Raw genomic sequence first — 22309 nt, 5'->3', positions numbered from 1 at the left:
CCCCGACTCAAGTACCAGCTGTGGCGCGAACCTCAGGGGTGTCCTCCTGAGATGATGTCATCCTCACCGGATAGTTAAGGTCTTTCGTTTTTGCTAGCTAGTCGAGTTAGCAAGGGCTTCCTCCAGGTATCACTACGGATGGGATTCGCTATCTGCATACCTTGCTACTCTGCCTCCTCGGTCTTTACCTCGGCGGCCTCGCTCTCTCTCTTGCTTTCAGGCCGCAGTCTGGAACAGGTACTCGCTCCTCAAGGGCCTACTTCATTCCAGTCTCTGGGCTGCTTCAAGAGACTATTGTGTGAGTGTTACCATCAAGGTTCTGTTCCTGAACTCTGCATACTCTGCCTACTCACTATATTCAGTTTCTCTACAGCTCAGCCATCCTGGGATCGCTGTTCCAAGTGCCTGAGGGACTACAGCCCTGCCGGGCTCTTCCAGCTCACTACTGCCACCTCTGGTGGTTCAATATATAGTTTAATAAAAGATCTAGTGTGTGTCTGTCTCCCAACTCTGAGCCTGACTGGTGGCCCCTCTCGGGATCTTCCCCCGTGGGCGTGGTCATCTGCCACCAGTCCAAGGATCCACCCACAATTATCACAAATAATAACAGATTGCTAACTCCATGGATCTGGCACAGCTCAATGCCTTGCAGGCCATACCAGGCCTGCCCTGCGCATTTCAGGAGCAGCAAGACTCCTTGGAGAAACTTACTTCAGCGTTTAATCAGCTACACACACAGAAGGTTCAAGGCACAGCCTCCAACCATGAAGGTCAGTTACAGGAGGTAACTTTAAAGACTACTGTACCACTGGTGGCTCCAATTCGTTTTTCTGGAGAAATCCAGAAGACCCGGGGTTTTTTAAACCAGTGCTGCATGCATTTTGCCTTACAGCCATCTATATTCCCTACGGCTCTCTCCAAGACTATCTACATCCTTTCATACCTGGATGGTAGGGCTTTGTCTTGGGCATCTACCTTGTGGGAACGCAAGGACCCCATTTTGCAGGACATAGAAGGATTTATGGACTTATTTAAATCCATTTTCAATGACCCTGCTCGAACTTCTGTCACCGGTTCTGCTTTGGTTGAATTGAAGCAAGGCAACAGATCATTGGCTGAATTTGCCATAGAGTTTAAAACACTTGCGGCGGAACTCTGCTGGGAGCCCAAATGTCTCAAGACTCTCTTTTTCAGGGGCCTAGATAACCATTTAAAGGACGAGCTGGCTGCTCATGAAACACCTGACTCGCTGGACGAATTAGTAGCCACTCGGATTGATCACCGGCTTCAGGACAAGGTGAAGGAACTCCGGCCTGAGGTGTTACCTGGGTTAAAACAGGCTAGTGCTATACCTGCACCTCGGATGGTTCCAGTAATCCCTGCTGCTGATAAAGATGAACCGATGCAACTTGATCATGGGCATTTTACTTCCAAAGAGAGAAGACTTCGGAAGAGGCATGGCCTTTGCATGTACTGTGGTCAGCCCGGCCACGATGTCTCTACATGCTCCAATCATTCGGAAAAATAGACGGGCCTAAGTCCTGCAGGAGGACTGTTCTTAGGCCTCACTACGCCCTCTCCTCCCTCTCTCTCCCAGTATCCTTAACCTACGGACCAGTCACGGTTCAGACTCCTGCCCTGGTGGATTCAGGGGCAGGAGGCAACTTCATTCTCAGATGTCTAGTGGTATACTTGAGGATTCCCCTCATCAAATTGAAAGATCCACTACTGTTATCCTCCATTCATAGAGAGCCCTTACCAGGCGACGTGACTTGCCAAACAGTACCAGTTACTCTCTGCACCGGAGCTCTCCATATACGGAATCGCTCTCCTTCTTTGTACTGGAAAGGGCCATGCACCCTATCGTCCTGGGGTTACCCTGGTTGCAAGTGCACCAACCCCAATTTGACTAGGCATCTCTGGATCTCTCCCGCTGGGGCCTAGAATGTCACGGATCATAAAAATCTAGAGTATCTCCGCCATGCACAACGTCTGAATTACAGACAGGCCAGATGGTCCTTATTTTTTAATTGTTTCGATTTTGTGCTGAAGTTCCGCCCTGGAGATAGAAACACGAGAGCAGACGCTCTGTCACGCTCTTTTCATTCGAAGGATGTGCCTGATGAGCCAAGGCACAAAATTGACCTGAAGAAGATCCTCTTGGCATCCACCCAGTCTGTACCCACTGGTAAAACTATCATTCCTAAAAGACTCATGAAGAAAGTACTCTTTTGGGCGCACGATTCCAAGCTGGTTGCCATCCTGGTCAACACCGTACCCTGCTCAAGATACAGAAGCTGTATTGGTGGCCTACTATCAAAAAGGATACCTATTCCTACGTGGCATCCTGCACCAATTGTGCCAAGAGCAAACCCCTTCTGAACAACCATGGGGTCAGATGCAACCACTTCCAGTTCCGGCCCTGGTCGCACATCGCTACTGACTTTGTAGTCGATTTACTGACTTCCGGAGGAATGAATACCATCTGGGTGACAGTGGATTGATTTAGCAAGATGGCACACTTCGTGGCGCTCCCTGGCATACCTTCAGCCTTGGAGCTTGCAAAGCTCTTCATAACGCACATATTCCACCTCCACGGACTACCTTCTCACATCGTATCCGACCGTGGGCCCCAATTCACAGCACGATTCTGGAGGGCCTTGTGCAAGTTGTTCGACATCTCTCTAGGCTACACCTCAGCCTATCATCCGCATTCGAATGGCAAGATGGAATGGATGAATCAACAATGAAACAGTTTATTCGAGCTTATGTCATGTCCCGACAAATAATTGGGCCAAATTGCTTCTATGGGCTGAATTCGCCATCAACTCTCATCCAGCAACATCTACTGGATTGTCACCTTTTGAAGTGGTTTTTGGACGTTCCCCAACACCGCCACCTCCACTGAAGCTCTCAGTGACGTCCCCAGCAGCTCAATCCACTGCTGATGATATCCATAATCTGTGGGTTCAGACAAAGTGAGTGACCGTGCTAAGAAGTACTACGATGCGCACCATTCGCAAGCTCCAGTCTTCAAGCCAGGAGACAAGGTCTGGTTGTCAACCAAGCACCTCAGACTTAAACTACCCTCCTCTCAGTTCACTCCTCGCTATGTGGGACCTTTCCCAGTCCTTCAACGTATTGGCAAAGTCACCTACTGTCTGAAGCTACCACCTAGTCTCAACATCCATAATGCTTTCCATGTTTCACTTCTGAAACCGCTTATACTCAGCAAATTTTCTTCCAAATCTCAGGACCCACCTGTCATCAATGCAGAAGATGACTTAGAGTTCAAAGTCGAAGAGATTCTGGATGTTCGAAAAAAAGGCAATACTTTTGAATACCTTCTCTCCTGGGAAGGTTTCAGCCCTGAAGAAAACTATTGGGAACCTCAGACCAATATCCTTGACAAAGATGCTTTGTCAGTTCCACATCCCGCATCCTTCCAAACCCAAGCCTGGTACCCGAAGAGGAGATCGCCCTTTGACGGGGGGGTACTGTTGCGACCGTCGCTGCCCGACGTCTTCACTCCGCCCACCTTACCTCTTTTGCGACTCCCTCTTTGGTTGATGAAAGTTTGGCTGCCGCGGCGTCATCTTGCCAACCTCCTCCGGCATCCCCGGACCGGCTAGACGCTGCCTTCCGCCATGTTCTCCTGAAGCCTAAGAGCACGTGCGCGGCGCAGCCCCGACTCAAATACCAGCTGTGGCGCGAACCTCAGGGGAGTCCCCCTGAGATGATGTCATTCTCGCCGGATACTTAAGGTCTTTCGTTTTTGCTAGCTAGTCGAGTTAGCAAGGGCTTCCTCCAGGTATCGCTGCGGATGGGATTCGCTCTCTGCATACCTTGCTACTCTGCCTCCTCGGACTTTACCAGAGGTTCCCGCTCCTCTGGGGCCTCGCTCTCTCTCTTGCTTTTCAGGCCGCAGTCTGGAACCAGTACTCATTCCTCGAGGGCCCATGTTCCCAGGCTTGCTACCGAATACTACTTCTGCCAGGAAGTCACTGCTGCCTACAACACCAGTGAGTTACCATCTCTCTCTCAGAGCTTTCCCTGGAAACAGGTACTCGCTCCTCGAGGGCCTACTTCATTCCAGCCTCTGGGCTGCTCCAAGAGACTATTGTGTGAGTGTTACCATCAAGGTTCTGTTCCTGAACTCTGCATACTCAGTTTCTCTATAGCTCAGCCATCCTGGGATCGCTGTTCAAGTGCCTGAGGGACTACATCCCAGCCGAGCTCTTCCAGCTCACTACTGCCACCTCTGGTGGTTCACTATACAGTTTAATAAATGATCTAGTGTGTGTGTCTCCCAACTCTGAGCCTGACCGGTGGCCCCTCTTGGGATCTTCCCCCGTGGGTGTGGTCATCTGCCACCGGCCCAAGGATCCACCCACAATTATCACAAATAATAACAGTTGGGCTCTGGGAAGTCAGCTCTGGAAGTGTGCCTTCTGCTGAGTGGACAGGCTCTGGGAAGTCAGACTCTGGAAGAGCACCCATTTCTGGGCGGGCAGACTCTGGGAGAGTGCCCTCTTTTGGGTGGTCAGGCTCTGGGAAGTCAGGCTAGGAAGTCAGGCTCTGGGAGAGCACCCTTTTCTGGGCAGTCAGGGTGCTTGGGTATGAGGACTGCTAACTCGGGGTGTCCGAAAGGCAGGACCATTGGCACAGGGTGAATGTAGAGTGAGACCACTAGCTTAGGATCAATGGAAGACTGGACCACTGGCACAGGGTGAATGGAGAGTTGAACCATTGAGATATGGTGCATGGAGGATGAAGACCTGGGCTCAGGATGGACAGATGACTGGACCACGGCACAGGGTGAATGGGGAACTGAACCACTGGCACAGGGTTTTCTTGAGGCTGAAGTGTTGACCTGGGCTCTCCCTGGAGCTGGAGTGGCATTTCAGAGCCTTTCTGTGAGAGGACTGGAAAACAGGAGTTTCTCTGACTATGGGCTGATTTAGGAGGTCTGGGTAGCTGGTTATCTGAAGCAGCACCTTCCTGGCTCTGAAAATTTGAGGTAGCAGCATCTCCCTCTGTGTGGACATCTAGGGTGGTAGCACCTCTCTCTGAATACTGGTTGGATGAGACACTGATATCTCCCTTTGGAGGCCAGACATTAGAGGCGGCAACACTTTCCCTCTGGAGGCAGGGCATCTGAGGAGGCAGTGCTTCCCTCTTTTTGGCAGGGCAGCTGAGGAGGCAGCACGTCCCTCTTTTTGGCAGGGCAGGGCATCTGAGGAGGCAGTGCTTCCCTATGTGTGCAAATGTAGAAGACTGGAGGTCCTAAGAAGTGTGGCTGAAAGGGAAGTGTCACGATTCTACGAAATCGGTAAACCCTTGGGCTGCAATGCAAGGTATAAAGGCTTACCATGGTTCCTCGTTGGCGGGAGATAGACCTCAGGACTGGCAGCCGGGGTTACCAGCAGGGCAGTGGGATAGACAGTCCGGAATCGAGGCAGGCAGCAATGAGACGAAGTCCAGTATCCAGGCAGGGTCAAAGGCAGGTGACAGGCAAGGCAAAATCCAGTATCCAGGCAGGGTCAAAGGCAGGCAGCAGGCAAGGCAAAGTTCAGTATCCAAACAGGGTCAAAGGCAGGCAGCAGGCAAAGCAAAGTCCAGTATCCAAACAGGGTCAAAGGCAGGCAGCAGGCAAAGCAAAGTCCAGTATCCAAACAATCAAAGACAGGCAAGCGAGGCAGATGATACACCAAGCAAGACATATTGCAAGGCACTGGAGCAACCTCAGAAGCCTCCTTAAGTATTCCAGAACAGGAAGTGGTTCAAGTAGACTTCCTGCCATGGTTCGTTCAAGAAGGGGGAGGAGCTGAGCGCCCACGTTTGACTGGGATTGAAGCTGACCTTGCAGGAGCCGTGCTGACAGCTCCCTGCCGGCTCTGACGTTGAAAAAGGCAGCGCGGGGAGCGACGAGGGAAGCTGATACTGCTGCCGCCTGCAGCTGTCTGAGGAGGCCGTGGGGAGTTGAAATAGCCACGATGCAGGGATCGGGTTGCCTGCTCCCGGCCGTGGCCATTGCAGCCGGTAAGTGTGGTCGGCGGTAGGGGTCTGCCCCTGCCGATCGCAACAGTACCCCCCTCCTTTAAGACCCCTTCTAAGAGGTCTAGGTTTATCTGGATGATTGATATGAAAATCCACAAGGAATGTTTTGTCCAGTATATTCTTCATGGGCTCCCACGAATCTTCCTCTGGGCCATACCCTTCCCAAGCTACGAGATATTCCCAATGTCTCTTATGACGGCGGACATTCAGGATCTCTCTGACTTGGAGATTTCCTGGGGAGTGGGCGGTTTTCATGCAGGCCGTGACAGTATTACTGGTTTCAAAAGCGAAATATGGAAAACATTATGGATCTTAAATGATGGAGGAAGACATAGTTGTTAGGTGACAGGAGTGACTTGTCTCAGGATTGGAAAAGGACCCACGTAGCGAGGGGCAAGCCTCATGGAAGGCACACGTAAACGCAGGTTACGAGTGCTAAGCCAAACCTTTTCTCCAACCTTAAGTTGGGGTGCTGGCCGCCGATGCTTATCTGTTTTCTTTGTTCTCTGGGCAGCTTTGCTGATCATGGTTTCGATCTGGGTCCATAGCACATGGAGATCCTGTGCTGTCATCTGAGCAGCTGGGGATGGCACGGAAAACGGTATTGGAAGGGGAGGGAGTTGTCTCCCATAGACACAGAGAAAGGGGGAGTATCCCGTAGCTGCGTTGACATAACTGTTATGGGAGAATTCTGCCCATGGGAGAAGGTTGGCCAATCATCCTGTCGTTCATTCACAAAAGCTCTTAAAAAGGTTTTTAAGGTGCGGTTAGTTCATTCGGTTTGTCCATTGGCCTCTGGGTCGTAGGCTGTAGTAAAATCCAGTTTAACCCCAAATTTGATGCACAATGACTGCCAATATTTGGCTGTAAACTGGGTTCCACGATCAGACACAATATGGCGGGGTAGTCCATGTAATCGAAAAATGTGGTTTGTAAATAATTTGGCCAGTTCTGGAGCAGAAGGTAGTGCTGGGAGAGCGATAAAATGGGCCATTTTAGAAAAACGGTCAATGACCACCCAAATTATTCGATTACCATTGGAAGCAGGTAGTTCTACCACAAAATCTGTGGCTCTATGAGACCAAGGCTCCTTGGGTGCCAGCAGGGGCTGTAACAAGCCCCAAGGACATCCAACTGGAGTTTTCTGCCGGGCACAAGTTGGGCATGAGTCTACATAGGCTTTCACATCCTGGTACATCTGTGGCCACCAAAAATATCTTCTAAGCAGTGAAAAATTTCGAGCTCGGCCTGGATGTCCAGCTACTTTAGAATCGTGGCTCCATTTCAACAGGCGTTGTTGTAACCGGGTCGGAACGACAGTTTTCCCTGGGGGAACTACATGGGTAGTAGTGGCCATCAGAATTCGTGCTGGATCGGTAATGAATCTCGGTGGGTCTGGAAGATCTTCGGCCTCGGAAGCGTGAGAGAGAGCGTCTGCTCTGACATTTTTGGTGGCTGGCCTGTATTTCACCAGGAAATCGAAACGGGGCCATTCCCGGATGCAGGTCACTTTTTCCGGATCCATTTGGAACCCAGTATTGGAGCTAATGTATCCTAAAAGAGGCAAGAACTTTGCTTCAAAAATGCATTTTCCCAATTTTACATAAAGCAAAATTGCTTACCTTGTAATAGGTGTTATCCCAGGACACCAGGATGTAATCATCACATATGGGTGATGTCACTGAACGGAGCCCAGCACGGGAAACCTTTTTGTCAAAGTTTCTAGAAACTTTTGACTGGCCCTGAGAGGCCACTGAGCATGCCCAGCATGCCATGATATTCTCTGCCACAGGTGTCTCTCTTCAGTCTGGTATGTAGCAAAAGCGTTAGCAAAAATTAAGTAATAAAGGTATGAGGCCCAATGCCGCGGGGTGGCGGGTGGGTTCTGTGAGGACTATATTCTGCTGTCCTGGGATAACACCTATTACAAGGTAAGCAATTTTGCTTTATCCCAGGACAAGCAGGATGCTAGTCCTCACATATGGGTGAATAGCAAGCTAGAGGCTGAGTCATTCGTGATGAAGTAACAGTAAGTATTGTTGAGAATGAATTAGCCGAAGATCATAGTAAGTTGGTCGTAGAAGGAGTTGGGATTAAACTGGAACCAAGTTCTTTAAGACAGATTGTCCATAGGCTGAATCTTGTCTTCCTTCTTTGTCCAAACAGTAATGAGCTGCAAAAGTGTGAAGAGAATTCCATGTTGCGGCTTTACATATGTAAAGGATTGGCACTGAACGATAGTGTGCTACTGAAGTTGACATTGCTCTTACTGAGTGTGCCTTTACTCGCCCTTGGAGAGGGAGGCTTGCTTTTTCATAGCAAAACTGTATGCAATCTGCTAACCAGTTGGACAGAGTATGTTTACCCACTGCTTTACCTGGTTTGTTTGGATCATAAGATACAAATAGTTGAGTGGATTTTCTGTGGACTGCAGTACGGTCTATATAGAAAGCAAGTGTACGCTTGCAGTCCAAGGTGTGCAAGGCTGTTTCTCCTGGATGGGAATGAGGCCTTGGAAAGAATATGGGTAAATTATGGATTGATTCAAGTGGAATTCCGTGACTACTTTAGGAAGGAATTTTGGATGTGTACATAGAACCACCTTGTCATGTAGGAACTTAGTATAGGGTGATATGTTACAAGTGCTTGTAACTCACTAACCCTTCTAGCTGAGGTAATGGCTATGAGGAAGATAGTTTCCAAGTGAGAAATTTCAGATCACAAGAATCTATGGGTTCGAAAGGGGGGGCGCATGAGTCTTGTTAATACCACATTCAGATCCCACTCTGGGACAGGTGGTCGAATTGGTGGTTTAAGGTGAGTTAAACCTCTCATAAATCTGCTTACGAGAGGTTGTGTGGAAATAGGTGCATCTCCCATCTTGTTATGGTAAGCAGAGTTTGCACTTAAGTGTACTCTTATAGATGAAGTCTGGAGACCAGATTCCGAAAGGTGGTATAAGTATTCTAGAAGAAAAGTGGTGGGGCAAGTGAAAGGATTTATGTTCTTTTCAGAGCACCACAAAGTGAACCTCTTCCATTTAGAAGAATAGTTCTTTCGTGTGGAAGGTTTACGTGAAGCTATAAGCACTTGAGATATATGAGGTGAAAGATTGAGTGGTTGTAAAATCAAGCTTTCAACATCCATGCCGTCAGGAATAGGGATTGAAGGTTGGGATGTCGCAACCGACCCTGATCCTGAGTTATGAGAGTGGGGGCTACTCCCAGACGAATTGGATGTCTGACTGAGAGGTCTAGCAGTGTGGGGAACCATACTTGTCGAGGCCAATATGGGGCTATGAGTATCATGGACCCTTTGTCCTGTTGTAGTTTCACTAGAGTTTTGGTTATGAGCGGTATTGGAGGATACGCATATAGTAGGCCTGAGTTCCAAGGGCGAGCAAAGGCGTCCTTGGCTGGCTGATTCTTCTGTTTGTGTAGAGAACAGAATTCGTCCACTTTGTGATTCAGATGTGATGCAAAGAGGTCTATTGTTGGTTGACCCCAACATTAAGAACATAAGAAAATGCCATACTGGGTCAGACCAAGGGTCCATCAAGCCCAGTATCCTGCTTCCAACAGTGGCCAATCCAGACCACAAGAACCTGGCAAGTACCAAAAAACCAAGTCCATTCCATGTAACCATTGCTAATGGCAGTGGCTATTCTCTAGGTGAACTTAATAGCAGGTAATGGACTTCTCCTCCAGGAACTTATCCAATCCTTTTTTAAACACAGCTATACTAACTGCACTAACCACATCCACTGGCAACAAATTCCAGAGTTTAATTGTGCGTTGAGTAAAAGAGAACTTTCTCCGATTAGTTTTAAATGTGCCCCATGCTAACTTCATGGAGTGCCCCCTAGTCTTTCTACTATCCGAAAGAGTAAATAACCGATTCACATCTACCCGTTCTAGACCTCTCATGATTTTAAACACCTCTATCATATCCCCCCCTCAGTCGTCTCTTCTCCAAGCTGTAAAGTCCTAACCTCTTTAGTCTTTCCTCATAGGGGAGTTGTTCCATTCCCCTTATCATTTTGGTAGCCCTTCTCTGTACCTTCTCCATCGCAATTATATCTTTTTTGAGATGCGGCGACCAGAATTGTACACAGTATTCAAGGTGCGGTCTCACCATGGAGCGATACAGAGGCATTATGACATTTTCCGTTTTATTCACCATTCCCTTTCTAATAATTCCCTACATTCTGTTTGCTTTTTTGACTGCCGCAGTACACTGAACCGACGATTTCAATATGTTATCCACTATGACACCTAGATCTCTTTCTTGGGTTGCAGCACCTAATATGGAACCCAACATTGTGTAATTATAGCATGGGTTATTTTTCCCTATATGCATCACCTTGCACTTATCCACATTAAATTTCATCTGCCATTTGGATGCCCAATTTTCCAGTCTCACATGGTCTTCCTGCAATTTATCACAATCTGCTTGTGATTTAACTACTCTGAACAATTTTGTGTCATCTGCAAATATCCTGGTCGCTACTGCAGGATCCAGGGACCATTTGTGTGGTTGGAATTGACGACTGAGTCGATCCGTTACTACTTTGTGAATGCCTGCCAGATAAGTGGCTCGTAGAAACATTGAGTGATTGAGGGCCCAGCCCCAAATTTGTGCAGCTTCTTGGCAAAGGAGGTACGAACCCATGCCTCCCTGTTTGTTGATGTACCACATGGCTACTGTGTTGTCTGTTTGGATTAGAACAGTTTTGTGTGAAAGGCAGTCCTTGAACGCATGCAGTGCATAACGTATTGCTTGAAGTTCCAGAAAATTGATTTGATATGTTGCTTCGAGTTTTGTCCAAGTCCCTTGAGTGTGGAGATTGTCTACATGAGCTCCCCATCCCAAGGTGGATGCATCTGTAGTTAAAGTAATCTCTGGGATTGGCTGTTGGAAAGGTAGGCCTTTGCACAGGTTGTTTTTGTTGGTCCACCAAAGTAGAGATAATCTTAGTTGGTGGGTCACTTGAATTGGATGATGAAGTGGTTGAATGGCTTGAATCCATTGTGATTTTAAAGTCCATTGGGCAACTCGCATGGCAAGTCTTGCTATTGGTGTAACATGAACTGTGGAGGCCATGTGACCTAGCAGTATCAGAAACTGATGGGCTGTGGTTTGTGTCCGTAAGGAAATGGAGTTTGCTAGTAGACTTAGGGTATCTGCACGTTCTATAGGTAGAATAGCCTTTGCTAGATCTGTGTTCAACTCTGCTCCTATGAAGTGAAGCAGATGAGTTGGAGTGAGATGGGATTTTTGATAATTGATGAGAAACCCCATGGAGTGAAGTAGAGCAACTGTTCGAGTGAGAGAAGTTATTGCTCCTTGTTGAGATGGACTCTTTATGAGCCAGTCGTCTAGATATGGGAAAACATGGACTCCTTCTTTGTGTAAGTGCCCTGCTATGACCGCTAGACATTTGGTGAAGACTCTGGGAGCAGACGCCAGTCCATATGGTAGAACTCTGTATTGGTAATGTTGACGGTGTACCGTGAAGCGCAGGTACTTGCGATGAGGAGGGTATATTGGAATATGAGCGTAAGCATCTTGAAGATCCAGAGAACAAAGCCAATCTCCTGCTTGAAGAAGTGGAAGCATGGTGCCTAGAGAAACCATCCTGAACTTTTCTTTCTTTAGAAATTTGTTGAGATTTCTGAGGTCTAGGATGGGACGTAGGCCTCCGGTTTTCTTTGGAATGAGGAAGTATCGGGAGTAGAATCCTCTGCCCTGCTGTGTCCGGGGCACTGGTTGTATGGCCCTGGATCTCAGAAGGGTGGATAATTCTGCTTGTAATTGTTGAAGTTGAGAATTTTGTTGTGGGCAGGATTTTGGTGGAAATTCTGGAGGAACTGAGGTGAAATTTAGTTTGTATCCTCGAGATACTATGGAAAGTACCCATTGATCTGATGTTATGTTTTGCCAATTTGTGTAAAAATGAGATATTCTTCCTCCCACTGGTAGATTTGGCTTGGGATTGCAAGGTTGGGTCTGTTCTCTGGTCTTTGTTTCAAAAGCCTGTTGCAGGGCCTGTTTGTGCAGGAGGTTGTGGACGAGCAGGCCTGGATTGTCTGGTTTGAGAGCGTTGTGTAGGTCTACTGGATCTACCCCTAGAAGTGTGTGGGTAGTATCTTCGTGGCCTGTAATAGGAACATCTCATATCTCTTCGTGGAGGACGACGAGAAGACTGAGTCGTAGGCTCTTGAGGGGTTTGAGACAGCTGACGTAGAGTCTCAGTGTGGTCCTTAAGCTGTTGTACAGCTTCTTGTATTTTGTCCCCAAACAGATTGTCACCAAGACAGGGCAGGTCCACAAGTTTGTCTTGTACCTCAATTCTGAGGTCAGATGCTTTGAGCCAGGCCCATCTGCAAGCAGTGATTCCAGCTGCTGCTGTTCTGGAAGCAGTCTCAAAATTATCATAGACTGCTCTTACCTCATGCTTGCCTGCTTCCAGTCCCTTTGTTATTACAGCTTGTGCAGACTCTTGGAACTGGGTGGGTAAAGAGGTTATGAACTCTTTAATCTGCTTCCAGAGGTTCCTCTGGTATTGAGTAATGTAGAGTTGATACGCAGAGATTTTGGTGCTCAACATGGAACTCTGGTAGACCTTTTTACCTAGTGTTTCCAGGAATCTGTGCTCCCTGCCTGGTGGGATGGATGAGTGTGGGCGCACACATTTCCTGCTGTCTGGGCCGCTTTAGCATCGATTCATCCTGGGACATCGATGTAGAAGATGATAGACGTCGATGTTTGGATTTCTGGTGTTCTCCCGATTTTGTCGATAGTACCAAGGATGGAGAGGACGGGCGATCACCGGAGCCATCCGGATGCGGTTTTTTAAGCAAAACCCTTTTGGTCGCTCCAGCCGGAGACGACCTCGATGATTTCGAGGGAGAAGGGATTAGCTGAAGAGAAAACAGATGCTCCATCTTCTCTTGTCCGTCCTTTTACTGTCATTTCTGCACATTTGGGGCATGTACTGACATCGTGTTTTTCTCCGAGGCAAAGTATACACTCCAAATGCGGATCAGTTATCGACATGTTTCTATTGCAAACGGGGCACTTTTTGAATCCCGTCGCCATTTTGGAACCAATGGCCGTCAATGGATGCGAGTGTGAGGGAAGAAATTTTCGAAGAATATGAGAATGAAAATATTACTCACCAGCCGGCGAGCTTGAGAGCTCCTATGAGCAGAATATCAAGAAACTATTGACTTTTTCAGTCACAAGAATTGCGAAACGCGAGGGCTGTAGTCCCGCGATGCGAATGGCAGAGCGGAAAAGTGAAGACTGAAGAGACACACCTGTGGCAGAGAATATCATGGCATGCTGGGCATGCTCAGTGGCCTCTCAGGGCCAGTCAAAAGTTTCTAGAAACTTTGACAAAAAGGTTTCCCGCGCTGGGCTCCGTTCAGTGACGTCACCCATATGTGAGGACTAGCATCCTGCTTGTCCTGGGATAAGGTTTGTAGGCTAGCAAGCATCGTAATACTTGTTGGACATCACAGAGGTGAGATTGCAGATCTCGGGAGAATATCAACACATCGTCCAGATAGACTACTACTTTATTATATAATAGATCCCAAAAAATGTCATTCATTATGGACTGGAAGACTGCAGGTGCGTTACACAACAGAAAGGCATTACTAAATATTCAAAATGTCCATCCCGAGTATTAAACGCAGTCTTCCATTTGTCACCTGGCCTGATGCGGACTAAGTTATACGCCCCTCATAGATCAAGTTTTGTAAACACTTGGGCGCCCTGTAACCGGTCCAGTAAGTCAGGAATGAGAGGCAATGGGTAGCGATCTTTCCTGGTTCTGGATTTAATCCTTGATAGTCTATACAAGGTTGTAGTGTACCATCTTTTTTGGCTACGAAGAAAAAAACAGCTCCAGCTGGTGAAGTAGTTGGACGAATGAATCCCCGGTCTAAATTTTCCTGAATATATTGGGCCATGGCCTGAGTCTCCGGAAGAGATAGCGGATACACCCTTCCACGAGGAGGTATGGTCCCAGGAAGCAGATTGATGGCACAATCACATTGTCTATGTTCAGGAAGGATTTCCGCATTTTCTTTTGAAAATACATCAGCGAAACTGGCATATTGTGAAGGGAGATCTCCTGAGGTGGTAGCGAGACACACAGTGAGAGAACGTGTCACTGGAAGAAGGCATTGCTGTTGATAATGTGAACTCCACTTGGTTAACTGAAGTGTTTCCCAGTTGATTGCAGGAGAATGTTTTTGGAGCCAAGGCATCCCCAAAATGACCGGATGAATGGCTTTGTCAATAACATGAAGAGAAATCTCTTCCATATGTAGTATCCCAGTCTGTAGTCGCAGTGGAAGAGTGGTCTGAAGGATTCGTCCAGGAAGTGGGTCTCCGGATATTGAAGAAAGTATCAATGGTGTATCTCGTGGCATGGTAGGAAGATCAAGGTGTTTGACCAGATTACTCATAATGAAATTTCCCCCTGTCCCGGAGTCCAGAAGGGCTAATGTCGAAAATTCTTGCTGGTTTTGGATTATCGTTACCAGAAGGATGAGCTGGGGAGCAGAGCCGGTACCACCTAGAACCATCTCCCCTGTTGGTTCTAGGCTCTGGAGTTTCCCCCTTTCTCGGGACAATTGGCCAAGAAATGTCCTTTACCAGCACAGTATAAACATAAACCTTGAGTTGGCGACACAGTCTTTCTTCTGTCGTTAAAGGACTCCTCCCTAGTTGCATTGGTTCTTCCGGCTGATGATTTGTAGCCATAGGTTGAGAACCAGTCAGAGTCCAAAAGAAGGAGGGTGCAAGAGTGATTGGTCTACGTGGTCCATGCAATTCCCTGGCCCTTTGCTGAAGGCGTCACTCGATTTTGCCCGCTAGATCAATCAGATCATCGAGAGAGTCAGGGAGATCTCGAGCAGCTAACTCATCTTTGATGCGGGTGGTTAGTCCTTCCAAAAAAATACTTTGTAAACTGTCCTCTTGCCAATTCAACTCAGTAGCCATTGTCCGAAATTCAATGGCGTAATCAGATAACGTACGAGTACCTTGGTGTAAATGAAGAATGTCTGACCTGGTGGTCGCCAGACGCCCAGGATCATCAAAGCTGCGTTTAAAAACTTGGAGAAAACGTTGAAGGTCCTGGAGAATAGGATCTCTTCTTTCCCATAACGGAGATGCCCAGGCCAGAGCCTTGCCCTCTAACAAGGACAGAATAAAGGTGGTTTTAACTGTATCTGAAGGAAACTGTGCGGGTTGCAAAAGTGCATTGAGCATTGGTTAAGAAAACCTCGGCATTGTCCTGGATCACCTACATACCGGGGAGGGGCTGGTAGCCGCACAGGAGAGGTATTGTGTGTCGTAACAGCAGGTAGTCCACTGGAAGGCCCAGAAGCGTCTGAGAGTTCAGACGTTGCAGAGATTTTGCCAGGGAGTCCAGGCATTGTTGCAGCTGCTGTATCTTTAATGCTAGGCCTGGAATAGCCTGCAGACCGGAGAGGTCCATCGGGTTCATGGCCTTGCAATCTGTTACGATTCTACAATTTGGTGAACCCTTGAACCGCAATGACAAGGTATAAAGGCTTACCACGGTACTTCGTCAGCAGGAGATGGACCTCAGGACTGGCAGCCGGGGTTACCAGCAGGACAGTGGGATAGTCCGGAGTCGAGGCAGGCAGCAATGAGACGAAGTCCAGTATCCAGGCAGGGTCAAAGGCAGGTGACAGGCACGGCAAAATCCAGTATCCAGGCAGGGTCAAAGGCAGGTGCCAGGCAAGGCAAAGTCCAGTATCCAAACAATCAAAGACAGGCAAGCGAGGCAGACGATACACCAGGCAGGACCTATTGCAAGGCACGGGAGCAACCTCAGAAGCCTCCTTAAGTATTCCAGAACAGGAAGTGGTTCAAGTAGCCTTCCTGCCACGGTTCCTTTAAGAAGGGGGAGGAGCTGAGCGCCCATGTTTGGCTGGGATTGAAGCTGGCCTTGCTCCCTGCCAGCTCTGACGTTGAAGAAGGCAGCACGGGGAGCAACGAGAGAAGCTGATACTGCCGCCACCTGCGGCTGTATGAGGAGGCCGTGGGGAGTTAAAATAGCCGTGATGCAGGGACCGTGTTGCCTGCTCCCGGCCGTGGCGATCGCAGCCGGTAAGTGTGGTCGGTGGTGGGGGTCAGCCCCCGCCGATCGCAACAGGAAGGTTCTCTTTGCAGTAAGTCTAGGACTACTGGCTGTTCCTAGCCTGGATCAGTCAGACTGGGATATTCCTGTAGTAAAGAAGGTGGAATGGGCTTTTTCTGGGTCCAGGGCACAGCAGGTCTGGGATTGCATAGCAATTGTTCTGCAGAACTGTTCTTCTCCTGAAGTGGATTAGAGGAGACAAATCCTTCCTGGAACCTCCCAGAATGCAGAGGTGCAGTAGTGAGGCACATTGCTGCAGACTGTTTACCTTATAGAGATTGAAGGGCAACAGGGCTGAAGCTTGACAGCTGAGGGGGGATATGATAGAGGTGTTTAAATCATGAGAGGTCTAGAATGGGTAAATGTGAATCGGTTACTCACTCTTTCGGATAATAGAAGGACTAGGGGGCACTCCATGAAGTTAGCATGTTGCACATTTAAAACTAATTGGAGAAAGTTCTTTTTCACTCAACGCACAATTAAACTCTGGAATTTGTTGCCAGGAGATGTGGTTAGTGCAATTAGTGTAGCTGGGTTTAAAAAAGGATTGGATAAGTTTTTGGAGGAGAAGTCCATTACCTGCTATTAATTAAGTTGACTTAGAAAATAGCCACTGCTATTACTAGCAACAGTAGCATGAAATAGACTTAGTTTTTGGGTACTTGCCAGGTTCTTATGGTCTGGATTGGCCACTGTTGGAAACCGGATGCTGGGCTTGATGGACCCTTGGTCTGACCCAGTATGGCATGTTCTAATGTCTTATGGCTAACTCTGCTGGGAGACAAGATTGAGTTTACCGATTGGTTATTACATGCAGGTGAAGGCATCTAGAAAGCCAACTTGATTAGCTTTCTTCATGGTAAAGGCTCCTTGGTCTGCGACGGAGATATGGTCATGCATTAATATGGTCATGCATTAATTTTCCATTGATTTAAGGCTGACAGCAACTTCCCTTATTATAGGTAAAGGTTTGAGATTTTCTTGATTGTGTTAATATTGCCTTTTGGCTGGCTTGAGCAGGCTGTGATTTTATATGATATCTGTGTTGCTGAATTTGTCATTCATGGTAGGGATTTTAAACTACCTTGTTTTAGTGTGCTGGGTGTTTCAGAATCTCTGTGTGTAGGCTGGTAGATGACTGCTTTTTCCAAGGGACTTCTGCTGAATAATTTTTTTTATAAGCAGCTCTGTTGCTAACAGAATACATCTAGTACCTGATTAGAAACTGTGGTTTTTGGGAATTCCTGCTGGATTTTTTAGTTTCAGGCTGTACTGTGACTTTTCTAGGAGCTGGCTTGGTTGCAGCACCGATAGAACAGGCTCTGTCAGGAGGGAGAGCCCCATGGATACAATGGCAGTTCCTCTAGCTAGGGTTCAAGGAGCCAGACCTCAAAGTCAGGAAATACTGGATTATATTTGGCCCTATATTTATTGCAAGTCCAATATGCAGGGAGTTGCAAAGAAACTGAGTCATCAGGCAGGGGTATTCGTAGATTAGGATCAGACTGGCATGCAGAACAATTGGTATAGATTTTAGTGGAAGCAGGGTTTGTGACCCAGCATTAGGCACTGTTTCAGAAATTAAAATTAGGATAACAACTAATGCATTCTAGATGGTGAAATGGGTTCAGTATCTGACAGGAAAAACAAGAGGGAGAGGCAGGGAGACTTGGTGAAGTAGAAACTGAAGCACCACAATAATTTCCCATAGAAGCAAGGTTACAGTCTCTACCTGTTTCTGGACCACAGCAAAAGGTCCCATGTCCATTCTGGCAAGAGGTTTTTGGCTGGTTTATTCTGTTGTAGCTGGTGGGGTTTAGGGATACCCTCTTAAGGGCAGGGCAGGACCTCAAGGCAGGAGCTGGATCTGCCTTTTGCCCAGCCAGTCCCCTCCCCTGCACGTTGAGACCTTAGATTCTGAGGGCCAGTAAGACTTGGATACACCTGCTGAGCATGACAATGAAGGCTGGGTTGGTCTTTGCCTAGTTAACCCCCTTCCCGCAGGTTTTGCCCTTGGGTTTTGGGGGTCAGTAGGATTTAGCTGCAACAGGTAAGGGAGGACTGGAAGCTGAGGCAAGGATGGACTGCAGACAAGGATTGAAGCCAGGACAAGACACTAACAAGACAAGGACTGGACAAGACAGATAACACACAAGGCCCGAAGGCCACAGAAATAGGCAGGAGGCCCAAAGGCCACAGGGCTAGGCAAGGCAAGGAGCGTACTCCTGGGGGAATTCTGCGCAAAATAATTTAAAATTCTGTGCACAAAAACTTAAAATTCTGCAAACTTTATATTGGTCAAAATAACACAATTTACATGACAGTCTTTAAGTAACTACATTTTAAATTCATACAGAAAAAAGTTATTACTTAAAGATGCAGAATTTTAAATATTTTGAGCAGAATTTCCCTAGAAATTCACTGTAAGAGTGTCCCTTCCACTCGTTCTCCCTACTCCCCTGGCCACTTTGCCCTCTCAGGCCCCAACTCTTCCACCTGCCAGTATCTCTCCCCTCCACCTCTAGGCTCAACACCTTTCACTCTATTGCCAGTCCCAGAGTTCGACCCCGTTCTCAGTACTGCCCCTCACACAGGCTCCCTGTCTCTAATACACATACCCTCATACAGGCTCCCTCACTCTCTCGCACACACACACATACAGGGCCCTCTCTCTTGCATACACACCCATACAAGCTCCCTTGCTCTTTCACACATACATCCTCACACAGGCTACCTATGTCTCTCTCTCATGCACCCCTTCACACAGGCTCTGACTCACACATACACAATCCCTTCACACAGTCTAGCACCCTCACATACACACAATCCCTTTTTCATACACACGAGCTCCCAATCTTTCACACACATACACACTCCTTCACAATGTCCTCATATAGGCTCCCTCTCTCTGGCACCCACACGCAAGCATCCCCCCACCCCCTCTTACCTCCCATGCTCTCTCACACCCTCCCCTCCCTACACCCCCTCCCCTCATATAGACTCCCTCTCTCTGAAACCCATACTCAAGCATCCCTCCCACCCCCCCCCTCTTACCTCCCATGCTCTCTCACACCCTCCTGCTCTCTCTCACCGTTCCCTCCCTTCTCTCACACACACATTCTCTCTCACCGGCATGCCACGAATGGAGCTCGTCCCGCGTGTTCTGCAGGATGTGCTCTATTCGCGGCGAAGATGAAAGCCCGAGTGCGCCGTTCGCAGCACATGGGGGCCTTCTATCTTCACTGCGAGCAGAGCACACTCCATTCGCGACACACGGGGGCCTTCCATTTTGGCCGTTAACGGCACGCCTGGGCCTTCATCTTCGCTGTGAACGGAGAGTGTCCTGTGGCATGCCGGGGTCTTCTCTGCTATTTTCTGCGCAGAAAATGGCAATTCTGCGCAGGGGGAATTCTGCACAAATTCTGCGCAGAATTCCCTCAGGACTGAAGGAGCATGAAGGCACATAGGCCACAAGGCAAGGTAGACAGCGAGAAGGCCCTTAGGCCGCAGACCAAAGAACAAAGAGCCAAAAGTAACTCAATGAACAAGCAAGGAGGCTCTGGCAAGTCTAAATAGAGCTGGGGCTGGGTGTGGTGCAGGCAGAAAGGAGGAGCCTGGCAAGTTCTGGAAGCCAAGCCTGCTGAAGACTCCTAGTGGAGAGAAGGCTGCACCACAGGCTGATTCAAGTTAGTCACTGTGGAGCTGGCTCTGATGGTTGAGAGCAGAGTTAGTAAGAGTCCTCTGTTGGTGAGGAGGTGTCATAGCAGGGTAGGATAAAGCTGTGTAACAGGTGAAATCTTATCAGACACAATGGAGACATGCTTCAAATGTCACACCTACCAGATGTATTAAGCTCGCTGGTTATTCCAGCGAGCATTTGATGTGGAATAAATGGCAGGGCTCCCACCAAAGCAAGTAGAATCTTTTGAAGGGCAGCATCTCTATTTTTATCTTATTTTACTTTTAGTTTTTCTTTTAATGATCTTAACCATATCTGTAAGTTATAATTTTATACTCCTAGGTTTTAAAATTTATATTTAGATGGTATTTTAGAAGTTTTAATTTACTGCTTTTAGTGAATTTTATATTTATGAGAATTTGTAATTTTTCCTTGCTCTCTATACTATTGTAATGTAGAAATTGTGAACCGTAGAGATGGACTTTATCTAATCAACGGTATATAAAAACTGTTTAAATAAATAAATAAGCATTTTACATACAAAAAAGGAGAAATGCTTTTGGACACCTGGCCCTTAGTCTATCATTTTTTTCTTTGCAGTATTCTTTTTTCTTTTTTTTTTACTTTATTTCTGAATTTCAAAAACTTAATAATTCAACAATACAATTGAACATCAAACAAGAAATTAAATTTCATTTTACAGACACTAAATTGAATCATTTTACATTTTACCCTTTCTTGTTACAATGTACTAAACAAGATACTTCGGGAGGAGTACTTAAGCAAGAAATGAAAAAAAATTATCTCCAAAAGAATAAATATAAGGGTAGTGCATGCTTAATTTTAAACCCAATTTGCAGGATTAGGACTGATCCTCCCTCCTGTGGCTACGATATTCTTCTAAGAAATTCTCCAGATGTTCAGGTTCGTAATAAGTATATTTTTTACCATCAACAAACATCACTACTTTGCATGGAAATCTTACAGCAATTTTAATTCCGAAAGTTCTTGCTTGATTAGCTAATATCAAAAATTTCTTCCTACGAAGCTGAGTTTCCCTGGCAACATCAGGGTATACCCACAGCTTTTGGCCAAGATATAAGGAGGACCTTTTTTCCAAAAATTTTTTCAATACTTTTTCCCTGACGATAGGGAAAATTTTACTAATAGGGTACCCCTCCTTTCAACTTGGGCACTAAAAGATTCTTCTATTAATGCTGTTACATTCAAGGTTGTTTCCACCTGATCTGTAGTTACCTCAGTATTTTTCCAATTAATAAAATAAGCGCTAACTATTTTAGGTATTTTCTCAGGAGAAAATGATAAAATTTCCTGGAAATAATTTTTCAGCTGTTCTTTTGGGGAGGTCATTCTACATTTGGGAAAGTTAACTATCCGCAAGTTAACTTGCCGTATAGTATTTTCTATCATTTCTACTTTTTTTGAAAGAATGGTTTCACCCTGTATAATAGTTGCCTGGGTCTGTTTCAGCTGAGTAATTTCTTGCTCTACTTTTTTGATTATTAGCTCATTATTTACTACCAATGGATTCATATTAGATATTGTTTTTTGCATGTCACTTACATTTAAATTTAATCTCCCAATATCTTTGTGTATTACATTAATTGCTTTCCATATCATTTCCAATGTTACATTTTCAGACACTCTTCCAAATAAATCCCCATCCCTCTGTATAGATTGATCATTAGATTTCTCAGCATTATCTATGCCAACAAATGAAGGGGACTTTCCCAATCCTGCAGTATTCTTTTTGTAAACATCTTTCCTTTATAAACTTTGGCGACTTTATAAACGACAAAATCATCATGATATACTATTTGTGGAGAATGAAGACGTCCAGAGATAGAAAAAATGGAAAGGATTCTATTATTTGGTGACAAAAATGTAGGTATTTGCTTTTTCTACAGGAAGCAAGGGTTCCTAAAGCAGGTAAGATGGCAGCAACTTTTCACATTTATTTATTTATTTATTTTAAGTCTTTTCTATACTGTCATTTGGTGGGGACCGTCACAACGGTTTACATTAAGGCACATAAAAGTAATGATACTACAATTTGTCTGTTTACATAGGTGCCATAAGGTTCGGTAACATAGTTTGTTATCAATGTTCGTTGTTAAATGTGATTAATCATGTCCATGTCTTTCCTTCTCAGTTTTAAGTACAGAACTAATTTTAGAAATGTAACTTATCCATTAGTGATGGTGCGCTATATATTAAAAACTACACACTTAGTGAATTTCTGCAGTGTGTATGGTTGTTTAATTGTTCGTGCTTTGCCCATCCCTGGCTTCTATTCTCCCTTCTCTTTTTGGAAAGCTTGTTTAAATAGCCAGGTTTTTAAACTTTTTCTAAAGGTTTTGCTG

This window comes from Rhinatrema bivittatum, chromosome 3, assembly GCF_901001135.1.
Source record: "Rhinatrema bivittatum chromosome 3, aRhiBiv1.1, whole genome shotgun sequence".
Lineage (NCBI taxonomy): Eukaryota > Metazoa > Chordata > Amphibia > Gymnophiona > Rhinatrematidae > Rhinatrema > Rhinatrema bivittatum.
This window is presented reverse-complemented; position numbering follows the sequence as displayed.